The following is a 15,153-nucleotide window of genomic DNA, read 5'->3' as shown; positions in this document are numbered from 1 at the left end:
ACTCTGTGTGTTCTCAGGCTGCATACAGCCCAAGCACACACACAACCCCAGTGTAGGGTTAGGGGTGCACTCGTGCCCTTAGCCCTTTTTAAAGGTTGGGGTAAGAAAAAGTGGGTTAGGCAGGACAGCAGCGCTGGGATCAGCCTGAATCCCGGCACTCCACAAGAGCAGTCCAACGCACCATGGGCTGCCCTAGCCTGGGTTAGGCTGCTCGTGCAAATCACATTACTGTATATATGCATTATGTATATACAATTCCGAAAATGGACCGCACCATAACCACAGTTCCATGCAATTTTTGGAACTGCAGTCATAGAGACGGTGGTGCAGACCCACCTGGGATCATGCCTGCTCCATGCCTGTGGTGCTTCTCACTGGCTGCCCTTGGAAGCACTTGCTCCACCTCCCCTGTCTCCAGTCCAACAAAGCAGTTGCCCAGCAACAGGGACACCGCCATGTCCCATCCCAAGCCTGTCAGCCTGTCAAGCCACAAAGTCATGCAGGGGCATGCCCTCTTCCCACTCTGTCCCTTGATCCCTGCATCCTGGCAAGCAGGAGGGAAAGGGGACGGGATGATAGGATGAACACTAAGTGCTTTGCTCCCCGAGAATGAAGTGACAGTGATGTATGTTCATAAGCACAAACACTCCAGGTGGTAACATAAGCAGGGCACCCGATTCTGCCACTGTGGCAGGAATATATGTTAGGGCAGGAATGCCAGGGGTTTGGTTCAAAAGGCAGCACAAGGGGATTCTTGAATAACCAATTGCAATTTCCCCCCACAAATTTTGGGGATGGGGGACCCAGCACCTTCCCCTTGGGGGTACCTCAGTGGTTCCTAGGCTTATTCATGAGAAGAGTCAGGCAGCAGGAAAATCATTGCCAACACTGAGAGGAGAGATTCCTCATATGTGATGGTAACGGATGCTGATCCTGAGTGGACCATTCACTCATAAGAGTGAAAGGCCATGAGGCGACCCTTCACAACCCATGAGAAGAACCATCTGTGGGGACATGGGTGTCAGGCAAAATAGCTAGTAATATGCAATGACAAAACACTCCTTCTCCCATGGACTGCTCTCCCACGAGAGTGTCAGGCCATGGGGGCCAGATGACAGATGCCACCCAGCCAGGTTGCTCTATACAAGCTAGCAGTGGGGAAGGGTACTCTGCCATCAGCAAACCCTGTCTTGGCGACCACAGCCAAGAAGCTGTCAAATCATGCCCTCTGCCAGCCTGTCCACCCACTTGGACATGTCCACCTTTGCCCCCAAACGGTGACCCCACTTTCCTGAGGTCACTGAAAATTGGGGCTCCCCTCTCCCATGATTCCCCATGGTGACAGATCCGCATATGTTGCCACACCGGCCCAAACCCAGGAATTTTGAATGACAGTAAAGATCCCCACCCCCACCCAGTATGCCTTCTGTCTGGACACACAGCTAGGCTCTGTCACATGGAGTGTCACAACCTCCTTTGGGTCTGTGCAAGGCTTCCTAGGGGAGAAGGGGGTTGCAGTGCAAACATTATACCATTAACCAGAGAGAGTGGGGGCCCTGCTTGAGCTGACAATTTGTAGAGTCAGTTCAACTCATGAGTGTGCAGTCTGATGGAAGACCAAGGATGTTCTACCCTAGGGTCCTCCCCACTAGACTGGCCCACTTGTGTGAGTACTAGTCCACTGGCAGCAAGCTGCGAGGAGAGCAGGAGTGTGGTTTGGTCTGCATGGATTGCTTTTCTGGGGTGAGCCCTTGCAAGAACATCCTAGGTCATGGCAGGACAGACCCCTCCGCAGAATCCTTTGCCCTCCCTCATATACATATCCCCCTCCTAGGAAGTAATCATGTTCCCTTCCTTTTCCTGAGTGACCGGAAAATAGTACTCCCTCCAAAACCCCCACCCCACCTAAAATCATGCTTGTGAAGGAGAGTTTTGTCATTCTTAGGAGGGTGACGGTGCTATCACTGTCAGAAAGAGTGCTGGCATGGCATGGGATTTAAAGGGATTTAAATGCCCTTTCCATGCCCTTTCAGTTTGTGGCAAATGGCAGCCGTGACATGCTGATGCCTTGCCCACAGTCTGGGGATGCAAACACTATGCAGCTTGCTGGGATTGGCCTCAGCGGACCAGGAAGAGGGAGGGGCTCCCCTCTCTTGATATTGGAGGTTGCCTGACCGCTGTTGCACGCATGTCTGCAATATGATTTATGATTTGAAATTCAATCTATCAATCATCATTATTACAGTCTAAGACGAGCATTATGAAATGGTATGGTCATAAGAAAAATTATGAAGTCATGTTACATTAAAATTACTATTACTTATAATTGCTGCATAAGTACAATAAATATTCTATAAAATTAGTAGAAAATATTAAGATTTATTGTAAGCCCTAATTTTAAAAAAAGCTACTCAGAAATTGTAAACAAAACTATAAAATTACTACTAAGCTCCAATACAGTATTATAAAATCAGAATAAGACACTACATATGGAACCATAAAACTACATTACTTTAAAATTATTACTCTAATATTAAACGCTATTATATTAGATGATACTTAAAACTGCTACCCTTGCAGGGAGCTATGGGATTATTAAAATTCTAATATATATAATGAAAAAGCGGTGACTAGTATATATGATAGGAGTGCTAGAAAATAGTGGCATAGATCGTAGCTCAAAACTATGCAGTGCTGTTGTAAAGGAAAGGCCTAGTCGTCATGGTCTGATGGAAGTTACAAGCTGCCACACAGAACTTGGTGGTATTAAAAGTGAAGGCCAGGGCTTCATCTGAAAGCAGCAAGCAGGTATAGATATGGTTTGGGCAGCCAGGGTACTTGTGAAGAAGCGGAGAAACAACCTTGGCCCAAGTGTCTCTGTAAAAGGGGCAAAGGAGAAGAACATGTCCTGTGGTTTCTACCTCCCCAGTGCCACAGGGGCAAACCTTTTCTGCTATTAGGATCTTTCTGTATTTGCCTTGCAGTACAGCGGAGGGGAGGGCATAGCAGCGGGCATGGGTAGAAATCCTACTGTGGCTTGGAGTTTCTAGCTGTGTCAGCTATGTGGCAGAGGAGACAAAGTATCTGAAGCTTTCCAGGGATAGGAAGGCTGGAACCCTACCTAGGTCAGCCTGGTGCTTAGTGTTCATTATCCTCTGTTTGATGGCTGTTTTCGCCTGATCATGGCCCGTGATTTGAAATTAAAACCGCGGGTTCATCAACCTCTGGTTTTGCGTTACATGCAAATGCAGCCAATGCATATATTGTGTATATACTGTGTATAGACATTAATGTATAGACATTGCAAACTATAGATACTGCAATGTCAGTGCTGCTAGTTGATGAGTATTATTTTAAAGCTGGGAAATCTGTGTATTTTTAAAACAATTAAAATGGGGGAAGGGAAAGTGGGCAGTTGGAGGAGGAGTCCCTAACAGGGTTCATTTGGAAAAGAAAATAACACTACTGTCATGCAGAGCCAATAAAATCACATCTAATCCTTTGGGGAAATCCAAACAGCTATGAAGTGAAAGTGAGTGCAGATTAACACATCGTAAATCCATTTACAACCAGGCATTGTTTACATAGTGATTTGCCAGTGCCTGCTATTCTTCAATCAATCTTTAATTGAAACTGGCTTTTTTGCCCAGGTCCCATCCAGAAAGGTTATCTTTAATTCCTTCAAATACATATTAACTGATTACATCCCAAAGACATGATTAAATCAAGTGCAGGTGTCCAAACCAAGATAGCACAGATAAATGGGGGGAGAGAGTGTTCTCGGATACATTCCCATTTATTTCAGTGGAGGGAGAACATCTTCCACAGAAGCCATTCCCAGTGGAATGTACCCATGGTTAATTAAAAACAAACATCAGTAGCTCAATTGCTGGCTTGAGTCTTAGCATTGGGGTAACAGTAGTGATTGCCACTGGACAACCAGTTCTCTTTCCTAGCCCTATGTAAGGATTTTCTGAAGGGGCAGGTGGGAAGAAAGACATTTCAAGTCAGGGACCACATCTGCACGTAACACAGAATGTGGAACCCACAATTCCGATCCCCCCTCCCCCTGCTCTCCAGTCCAAATTTGGACTTCACGGAAAGCCCATCTCTGCAGTCAGCAAGACTACAGAGAGGTGGGGGAACTGGCTGCCTGGGCTTGATTGAAGGACAACCCTGGAAGCTAGGGGTGTGCAATTTGCATTTTCGGTGTTTCAATTTGGATCCAAATTGAAACACCCCCAATTCATTTTTGGGTCTGAATCAGACCCATCCAAATCACCCCAGATTCGATTCTGATCTGAATTAATCCAAATCTGAATCTGAATTTATTCAGATCAATAAAATGGGTCTCAGGGCCAAAAGAGTGGGATGGGGTGGTAGTGCCTAATGGGTGGAGGCTACAACCCAAATTGCAGAGGGATTGAGCAAAGGGCTGATTTTTGGTGAATTGTTGAAGTTTTAGTGTCTTTGGGGCAGATTTGGGGCATAAAGTGGGATCTGGGGCAGAATATTGGGGTGGGGTGGTAGTGCCTAATGGGTGGAGGCTACCACCCAAATTGCCGAGGGATTGGGCAAAGGGCTGATTTTTTGTGAATTGTTGAAGTTTATGCGGCTTTAAGGTTTCCCCCCATAAGGTATAATAGAGGTTTCAGCAGCCCCATAACTGCACTTGGGGGGTGCTGGGGTAGCCCAGAGCGAGTGGTGGTGTAGTTCACATAGGGTGCCAACCACCCCCAGGGGTTTCTAACCCATAGGGTACAGGTTTCTGTTGTTTCTGAGGTGTTCTGAGTGTAGATTCTTTGGTAGCAAATGAGATTTTCAATACAAACCATGAATCCACTCTCATTTTCAAAGTGGCAACAGAGAAGGCCTGTCCCTGAGTAGTCATCAGGTGAGCCGGTGGCAACTGCAGACAGACCTCCCCAGATGATCTCAGTAGGCAACGGAGCTCATAATGAAGAAGGTGTTCTCTTAAATACCCTGGGCCTAAGCTGTTTAGGGCTTAATAGGTTATGAGGCTATTCACACGATGGGAGAAAATCGGGCTAGCAAAGGCTAGCCCGATTTTCTCCCATCGTGAGAACTACCGGACTCGTGGTTCTTCAGCAGGTAAGCTGCTAAACTCCTGTGGTGCTTAAACCAGGTTTGTGGAGCAAGCGCTCCGCAAAACCAATTTTTTCAATCGTGTGTTGCTGTGGTACAGCTCCGCACCATGGCAACTCACAAGTAGACCCCCAAACAGGAGGCTGAAAAGCAGCCTCCCAGCTCAGGGGTCTCTCCAGCATGCCCTGCGTGCGCGCGCAGGACATGCTGGAGCTTCCGGGGGCTGTGTGGCCCCCGATCCCCCAGCCCCCGCCGGCTGCCGATGTGGGCAGCCGATTCGGCCTTCTGGAACAGACTGACTGCTTGTCTGCGGGGAGTCCCCGTGTGGGGAGCCGATTCGGCCTTCCAGAACAGACTGACTGCTTGTCTGCGGGGAGAGCGGGCTTAGCCCGCTCTCCCCGCAAACCCCATCCAGGGGTTTGATCGTGAGAAGAGCCTATAACTAGCATTTTGTATTGTGCTTGGAAACATATTAGCAGCCATTGTAGTTGTTTTGCTATAGAAGTAATATGATATCTCAAGATGACCTGGAGACTAATCTGACTTTTGCATTCTGCATCAATTGCAGTTCTGGAATACATACAAAGGCAGCCCAAGATAGAATACATCACAGTAGTCAAGTCAGGAGGTTACCAGCATATACACTACTGTATATTTAACTCAAGGAATGGATGCAGCTGGAGTATCTGTTGAAGCTGATAAAAAAACACTTCTGGTCAATGGCTCAGCCTGAAACACCAGGGAGCACTCCTGAGAGTGTGTACCTGTTCCATCCAGATCAAAGTTACCTCCTGATTCTACACAATGAGGAGATTCTCATGATCAGGCAAAAGTGGGCTAGGTTTGGCCAATCATTTTGCTGCCACTTTCGCCCAATTGTTTGCTGCCATGGGAGCCATGTGGCTCCTGGCAGCAAACCCTCCTAATTTCCCCTCCCCTTAGCATTCTCCTAACCCTGTCTATTTGATCATGTATTGTCATGGTGCGGCTCTGTGCCATGGCAACATACAAGGAGACCCCTGCTGGGAGGCTGAAACAAGCCTCCCCACCCTGGGGGTCTCTCCAGGATGCCCCACGCACTTGCATGGGCCATCCTGGAACTTCCGGGGCCCCACGGCCCCCGACCCCTCCAGCCCCTGCCAGCTCCGTCACGGAGCCGGCAGTCGTGACTGTCTGAGGATCATCTGTGGAGAGAGCGGGCTAAGCCCACTCTCCCCGCAAAACCTTTTAAGGAGGTTCTCACTGATCATGAGACTCATCTCAATAAGTACTACCATCTTATTTGGGTTCAGTTTCATCCATCATCCAGCCCATTACTACATCAGGCAGGCATTTAGGGCAGTTAAGCCTTTTCTTGATGACATTGACATGAAGAAATAGATTTGGGTGTCATCAACAAACTGATACCATCCTGCACAAAATCTCCTGATGATCTCTCCCAGCGGTTTCATGTAGAAAAGCACTGGAGATAGCATACAGCCCTGTGGGACTCCACACAGAAGCTCTCGTTTTGAAGAACAACAGTCTCTAAGTGACACCATCTGGAATCCACCTGAGAGGTAGGAGCAGAACCACTGCAAATTAGTGCCTCCCACTCCCAACTTCCTCAGACAATCCAAAAGGATATCATGACCAATGGCATCGAAAACCACCAAGAGATCCAGAAGGACCAATAGAGTCACACCCCTCCCAGTTGGAGATAATCCATCAATCCAACCAAGGCAGTCTCCACCTCATAGACTGCCCAAAAATCAGTTTGAAATGGGTCAAGATACTGTGTTTCCTCCAAGACTGCGTGGAGCTGGGAGGCCACCACCTTCTCAGTTACCTTGCCCACCCATGGAAGTTGGGACAGACCTATAATTGCTTAACGCTCAAGGATCCAATGCAGGTGTCTTCCAAAGAGGTCTAATGATTGCCAACCTTAGAGAAGCATTTATCATATCTACCAGGCCACCTGCAATAGATCATCTATCAGATAGTAAATACCATATCGGACAAGGGTCAAGATAATAGGTTGAAGGCTGCACTGCTCCAAGCAGCTTGTCTACATCCTCAGCAGTCACAGACTGAAACTGAAACAGTTGACACCTCAAGGAGATTAAATCAAACTAGCTGGGCCAGGCACAGAGCATCTGCACCTCTAGTTCTCTCTGCCCGCGCCCGCCGCTGTTTTCTTTCCCCGCCCACCACTGCCGTTTTCTTCCCTGCCCTCCCACCACCACTGTTTTCTTCCCCCGCTCACCGCTGCCATTTTATTTTTTCCCCACCGCCATCTTTCCCTCCTCGCCTGCAAGCCTGTTCGCCAGCGCTTTCCTCTCCCCCTGCCAGGAGCTTGCTCGTGAACTCTCGCGAGAGCTGCCACACATGGGATTCGCGATGGGTACACCTTAGAGAAATATAGATATAGATATTAGTACTGAATCAGATATTGTAGATAGTGGAATAAGTAGTATTTGGATGGGGGATTATACGAGTACTATTTGAGGCACAATCGATTAATCATATGGAATAAATGAATTCATATATATAAATGGAGATATGAAAAGGCTGCATTTCATCAGCAGAGCACATGATTTGCATACAGAATATTCCAGGTTCAATGCCCAGCATCTCCAGTTAAAGGATCTCAGCTCGCAGAGCTAGGAAAGGTCTCAGCTTGAGACCTTTGAGAATTGCTACCAGTCAGAGTAAACTGTACTGGGTTAGACAGACCAATGGTCTTACTTAGTATAAGGCAGCTCCATAAGTTCTTAAAACGACTAGTCCAAGCACCCAACAAGGTCAAGGTGTGGCCTGGTGCCCTTGGATGTTTGAGGGGTCTATGGAGCTGGGCTTCATTTGAGATGCTGTTCCTATATCAGCAAGCATGCTGCTTGTTCACTTCCACAACTCTAATCTACTCTTTGATTTCCTGGTGTTCAGGAGACCAGTAGGAGGATAGATTAAGGGGCTGAGGAAGCAGTATGCCTGCTGAAGGAAGGGCAGCTTCATATAAGCCTACTGGAATTTTCTTGAGGTCTCCAATCAAGCCTGAAGCCAACCCTGGTGCAGGAATACATTTATTTGTTTGTTTGTTTGTTACATTTATAAATCACCCCATCTGAAGGCTCTGGGTACAAGAAGTTTTAAAAGACACAAAAGCACATACCATTTAAAACACAGTGCCAAAAACAATTTCAAAACAATTCAAAACCATTTAAAATCAATTAAAATACTTTAAAAAACAATTTAAAAAACCTTGGAAGGCCAGGCCAAACAAGTAAGTTTTGGGGGTCTCTTAAAGATTGACAGTGAACCTAAATTCTGGATATCTGCCAGGAGTGCATACCATAGGCCAGGAGCAGCTACAGAAAAGGCCCGGTTCCAGATCACAGAACTGGGAACATACAGTTTTCAAGCTGGAAGAGATGTTAAGCGCATATCAGGGGAACAGGAACTTCTCTTACAAAAGCTCCTACTGAAATAAGTGGAAACAGTCCCTGCACATCTCTTGCTCACTGAAATGGGGAATTATGTAGGAAACATTCCCAATGGGTTATGCCTTTGGTAAACTGAACCAGGAACAGTCATATCTAAGAGACCTTTTGCAGGTATATTACTAAACACGGTATGAGAATCAGAGGAAGTGAGCAAATACAATCTTGTGTATTTTTTAAAAAGCTATTTACTCGAGTCTTCTTCCCCCCTTACTGATAACTTGTAATTATACAAACAGCACACACATGGAGGCCAACAGCCAGCAAAAACATATTGCCATTTTAACGCCTTTAGATGATCAAAGCGTTGGCTTAATATAATCAGCTCAAATCCATTTACCAATGAGACTACCACTGTGCCAAGGGACTGTTTTCCTTTCCAGCCCTATCTATTCAGGAACAGGTGCTATAATAGTAAATTAATTAGTCTGTGGAGGAGCACCTTGTTCTCCATCTCCGCAGGCCCTGCGTGGGTCAGGGCCTTGAGGAAAATGCCATCTGGGCAGAGTTTCCCCCAGGGAAACAATCAAAGCCTGCAGATTGCAAACTACAGAGGGAGGGTTCATATGACAATTAACCTTATTAGTCTTCTTTAAAAACAGTTTATAGTGTGTCAACATGTTGGCTCCAATAAATGATCTGCTATGCAAAAATCATCAGTGCAACTCATTCAAAGAAATGTTGTTTTCTTTTCCTCCTCCAAGCAAAATCTAAAAAATCCTCTATAGGGAAAAAGATGCCTACAAATATTTATGCAGAGACAATAACACTCACAGGTAATCAGGCTTTAATTGTAATTTATGTGCAGAAAATGATACTACACACAGCAGTTTCAAGATGCCAGTTCTAAAAACAAATTATAATGTACTACATTTTGCTTTCGCAAGCAGGGCTGGAACGTGTTCCTTCCTTCTCAAATTCTGTAAACTCTCAGCTTCATGGTACATATCTAACCTAGACAGGCTTTAGATAGAAGAAATTAATTTAATTTTCATCATGTTTATGTAACATGGTTGACAATAATGTACTCAACTCACAGGTGAATGAACACTTAAACCAATCAAGGAATTTCACAAACTCAACCATCTTCATCAAAGCTACAGTCCTGCAAGCAATTATTGGTAAGGAGGTTCTATAGACATGCATTATGCTACCTCTCAAGTCGTGTATCACCTATACTGGTTCAGACTTTGGTATGCACAGTAATATCCTGTACGTACATTAACATAAGAACAGCCTTCTAGAAACAGACCAAGGGTCATTTAGTCCAGTATTCTGTTTTTTTGCAACAGCCTCTGGACACTCCCAGGCAGGACGTGAAGTTGATATTCCTTGTACTTTGTGCCCACCATCTGGTGGATGACATAAAGAACACTGGAGATATGATTTGACAGAACTATCCTTCATGAAATTGCCTAATCCATCTAATTTATTGTAAAATACCAACACTAGTGATCATCACATCTTCTGATACTGAATTCCATAATTGAAATACACATTCAAAGGTGATTTCTGGCCATTCAGGCAATGTATAATAATGAAGTATTTTTAAAAAAATATGATGTCATTAGTATGTATTTACTACAGAGGATACATTTAGCGGAGCTGGTAGTTTTATCCATCATCACCAGCAAATTCATGATTGAAAGTATAACTCACATAACTCAGAAGAACATGTGGTTTCTGTGCAGAAGGCCCCAACTTCTGTCCCTGGCAGACATCTGCACTAACTGGAAAATATCTCCGTTGGAACTGTTGGTGAGCTGCTGCTAGTGAGAGTAGACAGTACTGACAGTATATGGTAGTTTCATATAAGTGTTGTCTGTTCATAGAAACCTAAACAGATACTTTCTTTCAGCACCAAACTTAAACAAAAGTAAAGATAATCTGTCTAGGCTCATGCACACAACATATCACTTTTCCAAGCCCTGGCAATTCAAACTCTTCGCAATTCCCCTAGGGATGTGCATGACTCGGTTTTTGCTATTTGATTCGAGTTCAAATCTAATCAGCCTGATTCAATTCGAGTTTGAATCTGCTGGTCTAGAATCTGGGGTTGATTCGATTTGAATTTGATTGGATTTGAAATTGATTCAGCCTAAGTTTTAAGCAGGGGCATATCTAGGGTGAGGCAGGCAGGGCACGTACCCCGGGTGCCACTTGAAGGGGGGTGCCATTTTTTAATTTTTTTTTAAAAAATGGCCAACAAAAACAAAATGGCCACTGCACATGCTCAAATGGCCTCTGTGAGGCCCTAGGCCATGCCAGGTCTTGCAGAGGCCATTTGAGCATGCACGGCAACCATTTTGTTTCCAGCTGCCATTTTTTTGAAAAAAAATATTTTAAAAAATGGCCACTGCACATGCTCAAATGGTCCCTGTGAGGCCCTAGAGGCCAGCAGGGGGAGGGGGAACCTTTGCAGACCTCCCCCCATGGCCTTTATGAAGTCCCCCAGAGGGGCTATAGGTAAAAAAAAATTAATATAAGTCACTGTACACATATTCAGATTGGCACTATGTACAGAGAATCAGGGCTTGTGAATACTGAGCTGAAGCTTATGAGCTAGGATTGTATTCATTTGCTCTTACTTTGCTTCTTATGATAAGTTAGTTAAATGTGATGTTGATAATATTAATGGTGAGTTTGTCTTTGAATCAGTGTGAAATCCTTAGTATTAAGGCCCACTGGGAGTTTCTTGCTGTCTTTCTCTCATTTTAACTGTTTACTCTGCATATCCTTTAATTATTTTCAGAGTATCTGGGAAAAGTCAAATTCTCCATTTATTTTTAAAACATATGTAAAAGTGATGCTACAATGCATAGTAGAGAATTAGACAGGCACTTCTGTTTAGTTTTCCAAGTACACCTCCACATATTATTTGGGTATTTAATCAGCCCCAGCATACTGAAATTTGTAGTTTTCCAGCATTTTTTGGTCTGGCTATGTCCACTGCTAAATAGTTTTTGAAAGATTAAAAGATTAACGAGCTTGACTTGTATTTTTCAGCTGATATTATGGTAAAGTTATCCGAAAGATGTGTGCCAGATGTTTGGACAGGGGGTGCAATTTCAGTGCTTGCCCTAGGCATTATTTTCCCTAGATATGCCTCTGGTGTTAAGGGCTGGGGGGCACCAAAGTGGGTCGGTTAGTAGGGCCCCATGGGTGCCAACTACCACCCAAACCCCAAAGGAATTGGGCAAAGGAGTGAATTTTTAAGAATTGTTATATGTTGTGGATTCTCAGTTTGAAATAACTTCTTCATAGGGAATACCTATGAAGACGTTATTTCAAACTGAGAATCCACACCAAGAAGCAAGGGGGATCGCTAGCCAATCATGAGAACCCACTAGAGTGGAAGAGAAGCTTGGAAGACTGGCATTGTGGAGAAAAAATGGAGACTTGAATTGCCAAATCGACTCGAGCTTGAATCCAGGGTGATTTGATTTGACCACATAGGAAGCTGCCATATACTGAGTCAGATCATAGGTCCATCTAGCTCAGTATTGTATACACAGACTGGCAGCGGCTTCTCCAAAGTTGCAGACAGGAATCTCTCTCAGCCCTATCTTGGAGATTAGGGATGTGCACGGTCCGGCGGTCCGATGGATTGTCGCCAGGGGTGTGTGTTTCTTTAAGGGCAGGAGGGTTGTACTTACCCCTCCCGCCTCTTTCCCCCCTCCGGCGCTCCATTTTCAAGTAAAATCTTCGGGGTGGCAGCAGCCGCCCCTGCCCCCTTGTTGTCTGCAAATTGCGGAAGTAACTTCCACGCATGCACCCGCCACCGCCGACGTGCGCGTGCACGCCGCACACGTCACAGTGACGTGCGTGACACTTGTGGCGGCAGCGGGTGCATGCACGGAAGTTACTTCCGCAGTTTTCAGACAACAAGGGGGCAAGGGCAGCAGGGAGGACTGCTGCCGCCCCCAAGATTTTACCTGAAATGGAGCGCTGGAGGGGGGAAATGGCAGGCGGGGTACAACCTCCTGCCCTTAAAGCAACACACACACCCCGGCAACAGTCCATCGGACCGCTGGACCAGCAAACCAGTTCGCAGGCCTCCAACAGGGCCTGCGAACCGGTTCGTGCGCATCCCTATTGGAGATGCCAGGGAGGGAACTTGGAACCTTCTGCTCTTCCCAGAGCGGCTCCATTCCCTGAGGGGAATATCTTACAGTGCTCTCACATCAAGTCTCCCATTCATATGCAACCAAGCCTCGAAGCTGCTCAATGCCCCCAAGGGTGATTCAATTTAAACTTGCATCACTCAAATCCACCAGATTTGAGTTGAATCGATTTATACATATTTAGGAAACCTGACAACAGCTTGAGACAAACTCCGTTTTCTCTTCTTCAAGCAAGACAATTTAATTCACCATGGGCCAGTTCAAACACTGTTGCCACAGCAAATTTAGAAGTTCATAAAACTGCATTTTAAAAAGAAAGAAAAAAATCATCCAGGCTTTTAATTAGACTCATAGATTTGAACATTGTTTTAAATTTTAAATTGTTCTAATGTTTTAATTTGTGGTGTTTTACTGCAAATCACCCAGAGACACGGGTTTGGGGCAGTATATAAATATGTTACATACCTACCTGCCTACCTACATGTCTATGCAAACATTGCATCATATGGGAAAGGACCATGTCATCGACCCCACCTATGTGGCTCCAATGTAAGCAAGTTATTGGGACCAAGCCAGGGAAAACACTTCCCAGGTTGCTGAAGTAAAGTGTGGATCAGGCTTCTCTAGCAATTACAGGCATAACTTAAATGAATACCGAGCCTATGGACAGCCATTTTTTTCTTTAGCCCTTGGCTCCTCTCTGCTTATGGTATGCTGAAGGGGTGGGTTATCTGACTTCTGTGCCATAAAGTTCTGTACCCCTGCTAACTTGGTAAAGAGGCACCTTTTAATGTGGTGATTCTCTTTATTTAGCAGGGGGAAAGTAACTGGCCCTATCCACCCTCAGCACAGCATCCCTCCAGTGACTGTTGCTGGCGTTTATCTTATGTTTCTTTTTAGATTGTGAGCCCTTTGGTGACAGGGATCTATCTTATTTATTTATTATTTCTCTGTGTAATCATCAGGAGAAGGCATATCCTCCCTGAATGCCTGCTTGGAAGCAGTAATGGGCTGGATGAGGGATAACAAACTGAGACTGAATCCAGACAAGATGGAGGTACTTATTGTGCGGGGTCATCACTCGGGAAGCGATATTGATCTACCTGTTCTAGATGGGGTCACACTTCCTCAGAAGGAACAGGTATGCAGTTTGGGAGGGCTTCTGGATCCACACCTTTTCCGGGTTCCCTAGGTTGAGGCAGTGGCCAGAAGCACTTTCTATCAGCTGTGTCCGTTTCTTGAGGTTCATGATCTCAAAACAGTAGTACACTTGTTGGTAACCTCCAGACTTGATTACTGCAATGCTCTCTATGTGGGGCTGCGTTTGTACATAGTCCAGAAACTGCAATTAGTACAAAATGCAGCAGCCTTGTTGTACGAGCACAAGGGCATGGCGCAAGGTAGTTCCACAAAGATGAGACCTTCCCTTCTAACGCTGTGCCTGTGCAAGATGTTGTGCATCCTGTTTCATGACATTTTTTGCACAAGTGCTCAGGTAGTGCTACTGGTTGTGCACTTTCCCAGATCACCACAACTTCACACAGCTGAAAACCTCTTAAGTGTGTGCAACTTTTCTTGATGTGCTAGCACACTACTAAGCTGGATGTCATGTAGTGGAGGGCCAGCTAATCATTCCCCACTGTTAGTACAGCACCCAAGCTCAAAGTATTAGAGAACATTGTTATAATACCATGGACAGAAGCAAGAGAAATGCTGAGGTTCAGGAAGGACTTTGGGAGCAAGAAGATCCCATTGCCATGGGTTACACTAAATGCAGCAGTGAACCACTCCATAGTTTCACCGAGAAACAATGTCATAGAACCTTTTCATCATTTTAGTTCTTATTTTATGGGAGTGGCATGGCTGCTGTACTCTCATGGCTCCATCTCATCCCACTCTTGGCAACATACAAATAACAACCGTTTGGCGGGGTGATAATGTGGAAAGAACATTTGGCATCAGAGGATGGATTGAGGAGAGGGGTGATAGTTATTGCTGTTTTCACATGATTCTTATATTCTTAAAGAAGGCTTCCTTGGTGGACTAGCTGCAGAGAACCACTGGGCTCGCCCATGAGCTCGGTGGTTCTCGTGATGGGGGGAACCGGGATGGGCTCCTTTAGCCCGTTCCCCCGCCCGATCGTGAGAATAGCCTCAATGGCTTCTCGATATCAAAAATGGTTGCGGGCATTTCCTTTCATTCTGCCTCAGTGAAAAAAATCTGTCATCAGACTGTATCCCTTAACATGCAAAAATGTGATGAAACTCTATCTCATTGTACACCAGGGAGGCAGGGAGGAGAAAAGCCCCCCAAACAGCTCCCATGCATTGAGGTTCTTTCCAGGCCCCTGCCTATCTACACAATAGCTAGATGATTGCTTCCTCTTTCCTCCTCCCCCTGCCCACTCATACAGGATCCAGGCATATTCCCTGCTGAGGAAGGTT

General features: G+C 45.5%; 1 protein-coding gene across 8 annotated transcripts in view; it reads right to left on the bottom strand.

Moving 5' to 3' along the window:
• The window catches only part of SOX2 (SRY-box transcription factor 2), a 724,618-nt gene that overhangs the window by 434,915 nt on the left and 274,550 nt on the right, over nt 1-15,153 (bottom strand). The window contains exon 1 of one of the 8 annotated variants that reach the window (XR_008318942.1): nt 7,352-7,371. The exons of the other annotated variants lie outside the window; for them this stretch is intronic. The gene's annotated coding sequence lies outside the window, so the exon portion shown is untranslated. Of the gene's footprint in view, nt 1-7,351; nt 7,372-15,153 lie in introns of those variants that run through there. 8 annotated transcript variants of the gene reach the window in all.

Source organism: Hemicordylus capensis, chromosome 3 (assembly GCF_027244095.1).
Source record: "Hemicordylus capensis ecotype Gifberg chromosome 3, rHemCap1.1.pri, whole genome shotgun sequence".
In the NCBI taxonomy this organism is placed as follows: domain Eukaryota; kingdom Metazoa; phylum Chordata; class Lepidosauria; order Squamata; family Cordylidae; genus Hemicordylus; species Hemicordylus capensis.
Note: the sequence above shows the minus strand (reverse complement) of the source record. Positions and strands in the feature narration are given on the sequence as shown.